This window comes from Ascaphus truei, chromosome 7 (assembly GCF_040206685.1).
Source record: "Ascaphus truei isolate aAscTru1 chromosome 7, aAscTru1.hap1, whole genome shotgun sequence".
Lineage (NCBI taxonomy): Eukaryota > Metazoa > Chordata > Amphibia > Anura > Ascaphidae > Ascaphus > Ascaphus truei.
This window is the reverse complement of record NC_134489.1, coordinates 15,949,677-15,964,289: the sequence shown is the minus strand read 5'-3', so window position 1 is coordinate 15,964,289 and position 14,613 is coordinate 15,949,677.

Sequence of the window (14,613 nt, the reverse complement as noted above, 5' to 3'; positions counted from 1 at the left end):
TGTTTTACTATTTAACTTTTTTAACAAAATTTCATAATTATTTTCTGATATAATGTCATCTTCTACTCTTTTATAAATATACAATTCTCTTCATTAATTTTCTCATGTTCTCAATACTAACTCTAAATATACTATTGTTCTATGTTATTAACATATATGTCTTTGCTTTGTCAGTGCATTGGCAAATGAATTGATTCCATCCAACTGCACCAGTCCTTGATATGATCTGCTAGTGACGTCATCTAATACATTACCTATGACGTCTGCTTCAGCATAACCCGTGCGTCAGAATCACAGCATCTATGGAAACATCTCCTATACAGATTCCTTGGTTTCTGTATTTTTGCTTGGACTCTAAAATGCTTTGGTAAATGAATTGATACCTCCCATTGCACCAGTCTCTGATATGATCTGCTAGTGACGTCATTTAATACATCACCCATGACGTCTGCTTCAGCATAATCCTTGCTTCAGAACCATAGTATTGATGGAAATACCATCTACACAGATTTTTTTGGTTTCTGTATTTATGCTTCGATTGCTAAAGTGTGTCTATGTTTTCAGACTATGTCAGAGAATAATATTGTTAGTTTAGTATTATTGGTACAATTACAATGATGACTAGTAGTAACTGGATAAAACTAGATCTTTAAAGTTGTATTAATATACTTTAAATTACTTCATGCTGCATTTTATTCCTGATTTTGTGCAAAATGATGCTGTTTGCATTTCCAGAGATGCAAAAGAAAAACGGTGCTGCTGATTTTTATGTCTGTAGCTGCACCACGGTCTTTTTGGGGAGAGATGTTTGTTACAAAACCATAGCTATCTATATACTTGCAAGCTGTCACTTTTTGTGCTGTGAAGTTGTTATTTTCATACACACCAGTGCAAATATATGGGCTTAATTTGAAGCTCTGCCTGAAATGATTACAATATTGCTTGCACTGGTGTGCGTGATGCAGCTCAATTGAGCAGGTAGCTTTAATTGGACAGGAAAATAAGACAAAGCTGGAACTAATTACTTTACCATCTATAAAACACTGCACGCCTTCACTTTAAATTTTACCACTCCAGGAAGAAGCCCACTGACGGGTGAAACATGTTGAGTGTTTACTTTACTACAGCCTTTATGTAATCTTCTATTCTGAGGGACTTATGATGGATCTGATGCAGCATTTTGGACTTTATTTTTTGTTCCTGTTATAAGCAGACTTTGGAAACACATCCTGTACAATCAATATGGACACAAACTCTACACAATATAGCTGCAGCTGAGTATTACCCTCCTTACTGTTTGGGCATTACCTGTCCTTGCAGTGCTGCGCTTTGTGGTGTTTTCAATATGTATGACTCTGTTTGCTAATATGTCTTTATTAGTCATATTTTTCTTTATTTGCTGCATCAGTTCTCATTGATTTCATTTTGGGGAAATGCTGTTCAGGGTATAACTATTATTATTGTTATATTATTTTTCCCTGGTTGCTTTATCTCTTTTTTTCCCCTCTGTTTTTGGTATACATACTAATTTTTCCTGGCTATATACTGGGTCATTGACTATATACTTTTTCCAACGCAATGATTTATTATTTTTTCATGCATATGTCAGTGGGAATATATTTTGTATTGCCTATTATGTTAGACTAAACTACTTTGTTGTCATTATTTAAACTTAATTTAGACACATTTTAGTTTTTTTTCTTTTTGTAATACTGATAGTGTTTGATTAGTAGTCCTCTCTTTATATTTTTGATACATATATATTTTCATAGGCTGTCTTTAGTATTTTTATGTTTTTAAGTTAGTGTGTCTTGTTGTTTAATCAATAAAATCTTGTTCATTTTTCTGAATTGGCGGAGCATCTGTTTCTTTTTAACCATCTTTATCTTATAGATTAGTTTAGGTGTAATTTAGAGTGCTACTAAGGGGATTGTCTATGTTCTTTTCATCTGTGTGTCTTATATAGTTTTCACTATCCCCTAGCACCATCGGGTCCTATTTAATTTATATACTGACTTTAATTGGAGTATATATTTTATTTTACCCTTATAGTTAGTTTTATTAAAGGGCTTGAGTTAACCTTATATATTATGTGTTGAGCAACTTCTCCTTTTGTGTGTTCTATATATATATATATATATATAGAACACACAATAGATGTCGCAATCAAATCACCCTTATATGATTAAATAATCAGTTAACCAGATTAATATATATATATTAAACTGTAAGAATAACAGTAAGCAGACAGCATGCCACATAAGGTGTGTTATAATTGAGCACACCTAGATGCATGTGTAAGGGTGTGTTTAAACCCGTTGCGCGTGTGTGGCAGGTTCCGCGACGGCATAGTATACAGGGTGCCGCCATGTTGTTGCGCAATATCGCTAGGACACTGATAAGGTCGTAAGGTCGTAAGGTCGCGCCTGCGTAAGGAGAGCGCGCGAACGCGGGGCCAATAAGGAAAGGCTCTGATATTGGATGGCAATTCCCGCGAGCTCTGGGGCACTCACCTGATGCTAGGAGCCAATGAGAGGGGGGGATTGCGGAGACAGGAACAGGAAGCGTGGGGGCCGCGACCACGCTAGGCAGAGGAGCTCGGGATCGAGCGAGAGAAGGAGGGTGTGTGAGTGCAGGGGGTCCGTGACCCGCCTGCATAGGCCAACTACTATTCCCCAGGCCCATAGGAGATTCCCCCTGAGTCACCGTAGGCTGCGGTACTCTAGGGACGCCCAATAGTGGAGAGTATTGTCACCTTAGATAGGGACAGCGCACGGAGTTGTGGACAGTCGCAGTCATCTGTGATCAGACAGCTGGACACCTCGACGTCCGGAGGATCCAAGCGGGAGCAGGGACCCTTTTCGAAGAGGCGCCGGTCACCGCCGTGACCGGGAGGTACTATTGTAATTAATGTGCACCAACACCGGTCATCGGGCGCTGCACCCGCCTTAGGATTAACTCTAGTAGGACAGTAGCAAGTGGCTGGCGGACTGCGTACATTAGCTAACCGATTGCAAGGACAACCCTCTATAGAGCGTGGCAGAGCCACAGTTGTACAGGACATTTTCATTAGGAATGCGGCCGAGCCGCGTAGTACAAGGACTCCAACGTATAGAGCATAAGTATAGTGTTATAAGATAAGTGTATGTGTATTGAGCGATTGCCACGGTTCATATAGAGTATAAGTTCGTGATTGCGCACAGTAAACTTGGTTGCATGCATTGTTGGTGTATTTCTTGCCCAGGGCGATCTTACATAACGGGGATCCTGGGTAAGTGGAGGCGCTGCACTAGAATCATTACCCCAGGCTCCCAGCTAGCGGAGGCTCATATCTCCTGGAGCCGCAGGTTAAGTACAGCACTAGTAGTCCCTTAGGAAGGTGTTCAGAAAAAGGGCTACACATGTATTGTCCAATTGCCAACTCACTGATAGGCTCTTATATATAAGAGGAGGGATTCCTCCTCAATTGTCGTGAAATGCACTGGATTTATACCCTTGGGACCTTGGTTCCCAGGGGTATGAACATTGACTGGGAGTTGAACCATTTCCTTAAATGAATTATACAGAAAGTGGAATAAAATGACAATTAATCTTCTTACTTTATTCTCATTTTCTGTGTATGATTCTTTCCCCCTTGTGTAGTTATTCATTTAATTTGTAATATACTATTTATTAATTGTACATTGTATTGTATTGTATGTCTTTATTTATATAGCGCCATTAATGTACATAGCGCTTCACAGTAGTAATACATGTGGTAATCGAATAAATAACAGATAATATAAATAACAGATCATGGGAATAAGTGCTTTAGACAAACATAACATTAAGGAAGAGGAGTCCCTGCCCCGAGGAGCTTACAATCTAATTGGTAGGTAGGGAGAACGTACAGAGACAGTAGGAGGGAGTTCTGGTAAGTGCGTCTGCAGGGGGCCAAGCTTTATGTATCATGTGTTCAGAATGTTCACAGTGCTATTCGTATGCTTCTTTAAGCAAGTGTGTCTTAAGGTGGGTCTTAAAGGTGGATAGAGAGGGTGCTAGTCGGGTACTGAGGGGAAGGGCATTCCAGAGGTGTGGGGCAGTCAGTGAGAAAGGTTTAAGGCGGGAGAGGGCTTTAGATAAAAAGGGGGTAGAAAGAAGACATCCTTGAGCAGAACGCAAGAGTCGGGGTGGTGCATAGAGAGAAAATAGGGCTGAGATGTAAGGAGGGGCAGAAGAGTGTAAAGGTTTAAAAGTGAGGAGAAGAATGGAGTGTGAGATGCGGGATTTGATTGGAAGCCAGGAGAGGGATTTCAGGAGGGGAGATGCTGAGACAGATCTAGGAAAGAGTAGAGTGATTCTGGCAGCAGCATTTAGGATAGATTGTAGGGGAGACAGGTGAGAGGCAGGAAGGCCGGACAGCAGGAGGTTACAGTAATCAAGACGGGAGAGAATGAGGGCCTGAGTCAGAGTTTTAGCAGTCAAGCAACAGGAAAGGGCGTATCTTTGTTATATTGCGGAGGAAAAAGCGACAAGTTTTAGAAATTTTTTGAATGTGAGGGGCGAATGTAAGAGAGGAGTCGAGTGTGACCCCTAGGCAGTGTGCTTGGGCTACTGGGTGGATGATCGTAGTTCCAACAGTAATGTGGAAGGAGGTAGTAGGGCCAGGTTTGGGAGGAAGTATGAGGAGCTCTGTTTTAGCCATGTTGAGTTTAAGGCGACGGAGGGCCATCCAGGATGATATAGCAGAGAGACATTCAGAAACTTTGGTCTGTATAGCAGGTGTAAGGTCAGGTGTTGAAAAGTATATTTGTGTGTCGTCAGCATAGAGGTGATATTTAAACCCAAAAGATGTTATTAGGTCACCTAGGGAGAGTGTGTACAGAGAAAAGAGAAGAGGTCCCAGGACAGAGACCTGGGGTACCCCCACAGAGAGATCAATAGAGGAGGAGGAGGTGTTAGCAGAAGAGACACTGAAAGTATGATGGGAGAGGTAGGATGAGATCCAGGATAGAGCTTTGTTCCGAATACCAAGAGTATGGAGAATGTGAAGGAGAAGAGGGTGGTCCACAGTGTCAAATGCTACAGAGAGGTCGAGTAATATGAGCAGAGTGTAATGACCTCTGTCTTTGGCAGCATTGAGGTCGTCAGTTATTTTAGTGAGGGCTGTTTCCGTGGAGTGAGCAGTGCGGAAGCCAGATTGTAGAGGGTCTAGGAGAGAATAGGTGTTGAGAAAATGGAGCAAGCGAGAGAATACAAGACGTTCAAGGAGTTTAGAGGCAAAAGGCAGGAGGGAGACAGGTCGATAGTTAGAAAGACAGGTAGGGTCAAGCTTGCTGTTTTTGAGTAATGGTATGACTGTTGCATGTTTGAAGGAGGATGGAAAGGTTCCAGAGCAGAGGGAGGAGTTAAAAATGTGTGTGAGCGTAGGGATTATAGTAGGAGCAAGAGGTTTTAGGAGATGGGAGGGAATGGGGTCAAGAGGGCAAGTGGTAGAGGGAGAAGTGGCGATCAACAGCGACACATCCTCCTCTGAGACAGTGGAAAAAGAGTCAAGAAAGGCAGGAGGAGAGTTAGGAAGAGGTGTAGGATGGGAAGAAGAAACAGAGGGGATGTTCTGACGTATGGATACCACCTTTTCCTTAAAATAGTCAGCAAAGTCCTGAGCGGAGATGGAGGAAGGAGAGGCAGCTGAGGGTGGTTTGAGTAGAGTATCAAAGACAGAGAACAGTCGGCGTGGCTTAGACTTGTGCATGTTGATTAGTGCAGAAAAGTAGGCTTGTTTAGCTTGCGAGAGGGCAGAGTTGAAACAGGATAGCATAAATTTGTAGTGAAGGAAGTCTGCGAGAGTGTGAGAATTCCTCCAGAGGCGTTCAGAGGAACGAGTGGAGGAACGCAGCATGCGTGTGTGGGAATTTAGCCAGGGTCTAGGGTTAGAAGGGCGAGTGCAGCAGAGAGAAAGTGGGGCATGTAGATCAAGAGAGGAGGACAAGACAGAGTTGTAGTTCCTGACCAGGTTTTCAGGGTCTGTAGCAGAGCTGAGAGAGGAGAGGGAGGAGCGTAAAGTGGACTCAAAGTCAGGTAAGTGAATAGAGCGCAGGTTTCTGCAGAACCGGGGTGTAGATGGAGGTGGAGAAGGGGAGAAGCGAGATAGAGAGAATGAGATGAGATGATGGTCAGAGAGAGGAAAAGGGGAAATGGAGAAATCAGAGAGAGAGAAGTTCTTAGTGAAAACTAGGTCTAAGTAGTGGCCATCCTTGTGGGTGCTGGCTGTAGTCCACTGTTGAAGGCCAAAAGAAGAGGTTAGAGAAAGAAAGCGGTAAGCCCAAGGGAGAGAGGGGTCATCAATGTGGCAATTGAAGTCCCCAAGGAGAAGAACAGGGGAGTCTGAGGAGAGGAAGAAAGAGAGCCAGGATTCAAAGTGAGAGAGAAAGGCAGAAGGGGGATGAGTAGAGGTAGGTGGGCGATAGATGACCGCCACATGAACAGGGAGAGGAGAGAAAATCTGGACAGTGTGAGCCTCAAAGGAGGGAAAAGCAAGAGAGGGAGGAATAGGAAGGGTTCGGTAACGACAGAGAGAGGAGAGCAGGAGCCCCACGCCTCCACCCCTGCCATCAGTGCGCGGAGTGTGGGAGAAGGAAAGGCCACCGTAGGAGAGGGCAGCTTCCAGAGCAGAGTCAGACTGAGTGAGCCAGGTCTCAGTTATAGCAAATAGGAGCAGAGAGTGAGAGAGAAAGAAGTCATGCACAGAGAGGAACTTGTTAGAGAGGGAGCGAGCATTCCAAAGGGCACAGGAGAAAGGGAGAGAGGAGGGAGGGTGGCAGGGGATGGGTGTGAGGTTGGAGGGGTTGACACCAGAAGGAGTAGAAGTTGCAGTTGGCAGGCGAGGACGAGCGCATGTAGAAATAAGACAGGGACCAGGATTGGGAGAGATATCCCCAGAGGCAAGGAGGAGAAGCATGGATAGAAAAAGGATGTGTGAGGATGATTTGTAGGGGTGTTTTTTTGTGCAGGGAATATAGCTGTGTGGTGTCAGAGGACGCAGGTAAGAAAGGAGTTCATGTGAACTGAGAAGTGGTGAAGGAAGGAGAGATGGAGATATATGAATAGAGTTAGAGACATACTGAGGCTGGTAAAAAGAAGTGCATAATTTGAGAAGAAGTGAAGTCACAGCAAATATAAATGGTAAAGACAACATCACAGCAGTAATGATGCAGTCTGGTATTGATGATATCCTCCATACTGTATTTGCAGTTCTGATTATAATATCAGAAGAGATGTGCTTGCAGAGTTATTCATATGGGTCTGCTGACAGCTTTGATTCTACATGTGATGTGAATACACATTGTTACATCTATGTATATTTCTGTATCTTGACAGTCAAGTTAATGTATATGCTATTGTCTCATATATTTTGATTATACCATTATGAAATAATTATTTAATTTGTTTCCCCTCTCCTCTCCATAGCATTCTATCAGACTGCTTGTTTTTAAATTCTTTTAAATACTTGTCTTTTATGTTATGTCTTTCTTTCCTCTGTGTGCTCATCTATATTGACACACAGTTGTTGCGCAACTGATGTGGGCTGTCCCTCGGCTCGAGCGTGTAATAGCTATTTCATTAATTTCATTGGTTCCCTGGTTCAGCCAATCAGGTCGTAACTTGGCTATTTCGCGCCGTGAGGTGCGTGCGTCACAGATCAGCTGGAGCCGGGGAACTCCTATATCAGCTGGTGCAGTCGCAGTCTTGTAAAATCATCTCTTTGACAAAGGGCGACGGCCCGAAACGCGTTAGAGCTTTTACTATCCCAAACCATGATGTCTACCATGGAATAAAGGACTTTTATATACTCACTGGTGTCTAGCCCCCTTCGTCTGCCTGCTGTGCTCCGTTACTTCCCCTGAGGATATTTCTTCTACAAGACGTTATTAGTCATACGGTAGAGGACAGTAATTGCTATGAAAAAGGTACTGTTAAAAACACAAATGGCACGTCATCAGTAAAAGTGTAATTACAGTACATACCGTACTTGTAAGGAATCGGGGAACACCTCCTTTGTGGCGTGTTCCCTCCTTACCTGCTGCCACCGTGGCCACTGTTCCTGCCCATGCGCGCTCCCCTGCTCTCATTACAGAGCGCGCGCGCACCCGCAGCTCTTCTAGCTGCCACACGGAACCTTATCCCACCTCCCGCACGCGTAGCGCGTCTCTCCCGCGTGGTTCGCACACGCAATGATGTTCAATGATCCGCAGCTGTGTGGCAAGTCTCTCTTCCCTGCCTTGTTGCCTGCAGCCTATCCCTGCTCCGCTGGGGCCGTGCCTCCGCTCCGCCCCTTGTCCCCATTGGCCTGTCCTGCCTTTAAATTCTTCCTGCTTCCTCCTTTGCTTTGCTCAGCATAATCCTATGTAGCCTTGTGAAGCACACTTTGTTTGTGCAGTGCTCTGTTTCCTTTGCAGTTAACCTCTTGTGTACCGACTCAGCTTGTTTGTGGACCCTTCTGGATTTTGGACTTTGGCATACCATTGACTACAGCGATCTCTCCTACCCTTGAACACGGCATACAATCTCGCTCCATCAGTCTATGTCTCAAATTCTCAGTCCTTCAAACTTGTCACCCTCTAGTCCGGAGCGCAATGTACCCCTGGAGCCATGCCTCCCTACTCCAATCGCTAAGCTGGTGACCCACATGGGTGTCGAGGATTCTTAAACCAATGTGATATTCAATTTGAATTAACTCCTTCTCGCTTCTCTTCCGACAGAGCTAAAGTGTCTTATATTATTGTACTCTTGACTGGCGATGTATTGTCCTGGGCTTCTCCCATCTGGGAACTGAGACCCGAACTTACACAAGATTTCGCTAAGTTTAACAAAGAATTCAAGCAGGTGTTTGATACACCTGGTCGTAAAGTTACTGCTGCATCTTCTTTGTTTCATATTTCCCAGGGCCACAGATCTGTTGCTAAGTATGCAAAGAAAATAAAATAACTGCGCCAACCGTATAAAATGGGTTCAAAGTTCAGTCCCTTCTGGAGTAAAGTCCTGCTGCCAGAGTCTCTATAAGAGGTGATTCAACAACCTCTTGATTGTTACAGAAGAGTAAAGAAGGGGGGGATCCTCCGGCGCGATGTCTTACTCAGGTTTCCAGGACACATGCAATATAAACAGACAGAGGGACCACAATCAGGAAGGGTTAAAACACAATGGTATGCTGGAGATATGGTGTTAAGGAAGCACACTTACATTAAAACCTCTATATCCACCTTGAATATGGTGTGTGTTTCACAGAACAACCTCAGAGAAAGGGGAAAGACAGAAAAAACATAGTATAACACCGTTTTTGTTAAACAAAATTGATTAAAAAGAGATTGCCAACTCACAAGCGACCATTAAAAAATGGCATGGAATGGTGAAGTTTTCAGTCTCTGCCTGGACTGCCTCCCAGATGGTTAGGTGTCCGCGTGGAGTCTGTCCCAGTAGATGATGAAGGCAATGCAGTGGTACGGGTGTAGATCGGGTGGTTCGTCCAGACTTGTGCACAGCCTGGTCTTCCTCCCGGTCGTCAGACTCCCCACTGCTGCTGCTGCTTCCGTTGCCTGCCGTCCGCGCATGCGCATGCGCTTCGGCGAAGATGTTTGACTAACTGGGATTTCACTTTCTTCCTGGGTATGGTGGCTTGCGAGGACCAAAAAGCCGTCAGACGCGTTTCGCTAAAAGCTTCCTCAGTGACGTAGAGACATGCAGGGTAACAGCACTCCTTATACTTGTCAGTTCATTGATTGTCCAATCCAACGCTGTTCCTTATTCTATCCATTTGCATAGGTAATTACATTGTTTAGATCGTTCTTATACACATAGAAAAATACATTAAATGAAGATTAAAACAATAATTTAAATAATTAGTTAAATGAATTGTTAAAACTGGTATAACCTTCTAACTGTGCTGTGAGATAAAATATGAATGAATTATCATGGTCTTAATATTAAATGAATGATGTCAATTCTAACTCTAGATTTAACTCTTTTGGTGTGAGTGTTTAGAGGGAGAAGATCCAGAAGGATTCCCTTTGTGATATTTTTTGAATGAAATCTCCTCCTCTCCAATCTGCTTTTACCTGTTCAATTCCTATGAACTTTAAACAGGCAGGGTTTTTATTATGCTTGAGCCTATAGTGATTCGACACACTATGGGTTTCCAATCCATTTTTAATGTTCCTAATGTGTTCTCCAATGCGTGTTTTTAATTTCCTTATTGTTCTTCCTACGTATTGGAGATTGCATCCACATTGCAGCACATATACTATACCCTTACTGTTACAATTAATGTGTGATTTTATTGGATATTCAAGTGATGAAACATTGCTCTTAAAAGTTGTACATTTTCTAATTAATTGAGTGTTGTTCTTACATGCTATGCAGTTCAAGCAATGTGAGAACCCTTTAGACAGTTTGTCCAACCAACATTGGTTCTGTTTAGGATGAAGGTAGCTGGAAACTAATTTTTGTTTCAGGTTTGGGGCTTTTGAGAATATCACATCTGGCTTTTCACCTACGATCTCAGCAAGCCATTGATCCTGTTTTAAAATATGCCAGTGTTTCTTTAAAATACCCCTAATTTTGTTGGACTGTGTACTAAAAGCTGTAATAAAAGGAATAAAATTGTTTTTAAATTTATCAGCTGGTATTCTCTTATTATATGTTAGCAGTTCTGTTCTGCTTAAACCTTCTACTTTTTGCATAGCTGTTTCCACTGTCTGGACTTTATAGTCTTTCTCCAGAAATCTTTCCTTCATAGGTGCAATCTGAGTCTCGTAATCTTCTGGTTTTGTGCAGTTTCTTTTTAAACGTCTAAATTCCCCATAGGGGACGTTTTCAAGCCAGTTTTTCTTGTGGCAGCTATCTGCTTTAATAAAATTGTTACAATTGACAGATTTAAAATGTGTTTTTGTATTGATTTTTTCTTTTTCTATAAAAATCTCCAAATCCAGAAATTCCACTTTTGTGGGACTAATGTTATATGTGAAGTTCAGATTGACATTGTTCTGATTTATTGTGTCAAAGAAATTTTGTAGGGAGATCATATCTCCCCTCCATATGATCACAATATCGTCAATATAGCGGCGATAGAGCACCAAATTTGCCTCCCATGTCTGGTTGGGCCAAATGATTTGGTCCTCCCACCAACCGAGAAAAAGATTTGCATAACTGGGGGCAAATTTGGTGCCCATCGCAGTTCCTCTTGTTTGTAAGTAATATTCATCCCCGAACCAGAAGGCATTATGGTCAAGGATAAACTTAATCCCATCAATAATGAAGTCCAACTGAATTGGTGCTATTGTTAAATGTTTTTCTAGACAGTATTTAGTCGCGTTACACCCCTGTGTGTGATTTATACACGTATACAGTGATGTTACATCACAAGTTGCCAGCAGAAATTCTGGTTGCCAGACCACTTTCTCTAGCAGCTGAAGTATCTGAGTTGTGTCTTTTAGGTGTGATGGAAGTTTTTTCACTGCGGGTTGTAATAACATGTCTATGTATGCAGATAGGTTTTGGGTTAGTGAATTAATCCCCGATATTATGGACCATTTTTTAATGGTCGCTTGTGAGTTGGCAATCTCTTTTTAATCAATTTTGTTTAACAAAAACGGTGTTATACTATGTTTTTTCTGTCTTTCCCCTTTCTCTGAGGTTGTTCTGTGAAACACACACCATATTCAAGGTGGATATAGAGGTTTTAATGTAAGTGTGCTTCCTTAACACCATATCTCCAGCATACCATTGTGTTTTAACCCTTCCTGATTGTGGTCCCTCTGTCTGTTTATATTGCATGTGTCCTGGAAACCTGAGTAAGACATCGCGCCGGAGGATCCCCCCCTTCTTTACTCTTCTGTTGCTAAGTATGCCCTGGAGTTCCGGACCATCGCTGCGGACACGGGCTGGAACGAGGAGGCTTTATCTGCAGCCTTCTGGCAAGGACTTTTGGAAACGGTGAAGAATGACTTAGCGGCCCAGGAAAGACCCTCCGCACTAGAGGACCTGAAAGCCGTATGTATTCGGGTGGATCAACGCCTTCAGGAAACTGAACGCCATCATGCTCGTTCTCTCACTCCTATGCCTTCTATCCACAGTCCTACTCCCACCATTCTCCCAGCTCTTGAGGCCCCAGAACCCCTTCAGTTAGGAAGTTATCAACTCTCCTATTCTGAGAAACAATGTCAAAAGAATGAGGGCCTGTGTTTCTACTGCGGTCTACCTGGACATCTGGTGCGCCGCTGTCCTACGGAGCCGGGAAACGCCAACACCCATGAGGTATGGGGGGGAATCTCATTGGGTACTATTTCCTCTTCTCCCCCTACTAAGGGGAGACTACCAAAAAGGATTATGCTTCCGATCTTCCTCGAGGGTCCTGACTTCCATGTATCCGTTTCCACTTTTATCGACTCCGGGTCTGGGAAACTTTGTGGACAAGGATTTCGCCAACAAGCACAATATCCCTATGATACAGAAGTCCGTATCCGTCGGTCTCAAGGCCATTGATGGAAGACCTCTCCAGCCAGCCTTCATTACTTTGAAGACAGTTCTTCTTTCCCTCTCCACGAAGAGCCAAACGAAGAAGCAATGCACTGAGGTAAGTAGTGCAGCTCTAACAAAAATCGGCTATTTTATTGAAAAAAAGGGACAAACATCACAAAGCTAGGAACCTCTGATGCGTTTCATCCCGCAAGGGACTTTGTCAAAGAGTGAGTGGTAAATCATCTCATACTCCCCTATATACCATCAACTAGACTGTGATAGGTTAACAATAGATTGGTTAAGGACGGCAACTCCTTCAAACAGCAGCAAATTAATTAATGAGACTGCCGTTCCATCTATACAGGCATAGTGGTGTATAACCTACCACAGTCTAGTTGGTGGTTGGTTTGTCGCTTTTTTTCAATAAAATAGCAGATTTTTGTTAGAGCTGCGTGTGGTTCCCTACTTACCTCAGTGCACCGCTTCTTCATTGGGCTTTTCCGGTTACTACTGCTGGTTGCACGTGGATTGGACACACTACATTGCAGGCATTCACTCCGGTGATTCACCCTCATCTCTTCGTGGTCACAACGGATCAAGCAGCGTGACAGCAGGTATCTTCATTGGCAGAGTGGGCTGTGGGTAACTTAGCGTTAGCCAAGCTGTTCTTTGGATAGTCGCCGACTCTTAGTGTCACCCCACATCACCCCTCCCCCCAGCCTACTCCACTGGGTCCGCGTTATACACTTGATAAGAGTGGTTATTTATATACTGCAGATGTGTGCCATTATGACTTAAGAATAAGACATTCTACGCTTGTTGGCCCTTGAGCACTGGCAGCAGAATCCTTCTGCTTTGTTTCTTCTGCCTCTCCACGGAGGATGGCCATAAAGAGAAAATTTCCTTGGACGTAATTCACTCCCCTGCGGTGCAGGTAATCCTGGGTCTACCTTGGCTCCAACGCCACAATCCACAGATAGACTGGACTGATAACAAACCTATTCAGTGGAGTCCAGTCGCTAAAAGCCCTTCTACGCCCCCTGTACAAGTCGTTGCCAGCCTAGAGACCACCAAACCTGCTAATGCTTCTCTTCCTGTAATATATTCGGAAGTTTCTTGACGTATTTGATAAGGTTCAGCATGAGGTTCTGCCCACTCATCGTCCCTTTGACTGCCCTATTGATCTTTTGTCCGGGGCCATCCTTCCCAAAGCTAGGTCTTAACTTTTAACACTCCTGAGACTAAGGCCATGTCCGATTATATTCAAGAGAATTTAAAGAAGGGCTTTATAAGAAACTCCACCTCCCCTGCCGGCGCAGGGTTCTTTTTCGTTAAAAAGACGGTGGGTCACTTCGCCCGTGTATTGATTACAGAGGTTTGAACAAGATTACTTTGAAGAATCGCTACCCTTTGCCTCTTATTTCCGAACTTTTCGAACACTTATAAGCCTGTCCAAGACTTAAATGAAAGCTAATATCGGGATTCTGCACTGAGCACACAAGTTGAGTAAAATAAATTGTAATTTATTTATTTTCAGACAAACACACAAATCTTCACAATATACACTTAATAAAACACTTACTTTGATGGGGGAACGAAATCAATTGTCCTTTTAATGAAACAAAGTCTCTGTGCGCCACTGCATGCATGCAAGTGGGTGCGCAAAAGGATCTGTGTAGCAATTCCTGGCTACTGTAGGGGCACAAGTTGCCACCCCTATATTTCCGTCAACAGGTAAAAGTTTGTTCAGTCCTTACAGGGTTCGTTAAGGAACCCTTATCTCTAACGAATTCCAGAAGAGGGGGATGATCCTTAGTTACGATATGAACCTCCCACACTCCGGAACCACTGACGCAGGAACTTGGTTAAATCGTTGGTACATCCGATGAATCTGACTGGGATGCAGGCATTTTTATAGGGTTAAGGGTCCTATACCTAATATATGCACCCAATTCTCTCGTGGGACTAATTTTCCACACCTATCCCCGACTTCTCAGTACTTTGCAGAAAGGACAGGAGTTGCCTCCCGGTTTGCACGGAGTATGTGTCAACTTCACACCTGAGCTCCTTAGCATCAGGGTTGACTTAACGTATGAGCACGCTAGGCAGTTTCCCGGG